This window comes from Corylus avellana, chromosome 5 (assembly GCF_965113065.1).
Source record: "Corylus avellana chromosome 5, dhCorAvel1.hap1.2, whole genome shotgun sequence".
In the NCBI taxonomy this organism is placed as follows: Eukaryota; Viridiplantae; Streptophyta; class Magnoliopsida; order Fagales; family Betulaceae; genus Corylus; species Corylus avellana.
In genome coordinates, this window is record NC_142494.1 from 23,846,385 (window position 1) to 23,847,990 (window position 1,606).

The window sequence follows — 1,606 nt, forward strand, 5'->3', positions numbered from 1 at the left end:
GGGCATTCTACTTATAATAATCTGCCTTCTCTTGGCGTTCGCACTTTTCATCCCTTCTCCAATATTAGCTAGAGAATTAACTGGTGAGTTTGATTTTACTAATTTACAACGTACTGAATTATGATGTTGTTGTTCATTGTGTTGGGTTTTACATAGCTCTTGCTCCTTTATGTTTTATAATATATTTGAATATATCTTATTTCCACGGATTGGTCCATTAATAATTCTTTTTAAAGTGATCGATAAATTCAAACCAAATTCACTTTTTGGGTATTACTGCATATGGATTATATATGGAACACAAGTTACACACACACACACACACATATATATATATATATATATACACACACACACACACACACACACACACATATATATATATATATATATATTGCTTTCCTTGTTGGTTTCTTTAGGTTGCTTATATATATTCTGATCATATCTCTCTGCAGATGGTGCAGCCAAACCTGATTTGGATGCTGGTAAGGGACACGTTATTGATCCTGGTAACAAAGGTAAGCCAGCAGTGCCATATGGTCCTGGTGCACGATATTCGAGTTGTATCGTCCCAGGCCCAAAGGCAAAGCCAAAGCCAGGAAAGAATTGTGGCCCGTACGTGCGTAATTGCCCACCTGCCTGAAGGCGTTTGAGATAAGAAGCATGATCAGCAGCTTGCTTATATATTCTCTACCGTCCACTACTGCTTAAGAAGACTATTATATATATATATATATTTGGTTTTTGGGACTTCATTATTCTGATTGCTTTGATCATGTGCACTCAGAATTAAACCTACCTTTTTTTTTGTTTTTGCAATAATTAATGAACTCCAAGAACCTCTACAGTTTGATGTAATGTATGCAAAATAAAAGAGCTGACAGAGTCAGTTGGTATATATATTGAAAGGACTTTATTACAATTCTATATATGTATTTTCCTTTATCTGTATTCTCACAAAGTTCAAGCTACAACTTAGAGCAATTATTTTGAGACCGTAATTATTGGGAAAAAAGAAAAAAAGGGGGGGCAATGATATACAACTCATAATTAGCGGTATTCGTAAAAAATCTGAAAAATATAAATGAAAATGACATGATACCTTGTCTTATATGATCATATATATACTATTAAGGAGGAGTTTGATACACGCGCATGTCGACATGCACTAATCTCATCCAAAATTGTGGTCAAATCTGATCTAAGGGTAACTTGAAACATTTTAATAGTTTGCCTGCACTCATAATTAACACCATTAGAATGTAATGAACAAAATAAAAAAGAGACTTGCTGATCTAATATTGATCAAAAACAATATCTGGCATGGGAGGAATTGATCGAGCCCCTTTCATTCCACAAAATCTACCAATTAAGGTCGTGTACGTTCCAAAATTAACTTTAAATTTCTAATTGTGTTCTCAAATTAATATTAAAATGTCATGATCTTCAGTGTCTGAGGGGAGAGAGGCTTTAAATCCATGTCATCCACACCGGCCGGTTGTTAGAAATTAAAATATTATGAAAATTAAACGAATATATTGAAGATGAAGACTGGATTTAATTATTAACATGATTCATGATATATTACAAGAAACTTAAATTTATA

At 33.3% G+C, this 1,606-nt stretch overlaps 1 long non-coding RNA gene across 1 annotated transcript; it reads left to right on the top strand.

The window, feature by feature from the left end:
* Positions 1-925, top strand: LOC148585948 (uncharacterized). The gene is made up of 2 exons (XR_015912040.1): positions 1-83; positions 456-925. It is a non-coding gene; the product is annotated as an uncharacterized LOC148585948 (long non-coding RNA).
* Positions 926-1,606: the final 681 nt, after the last annotated feature.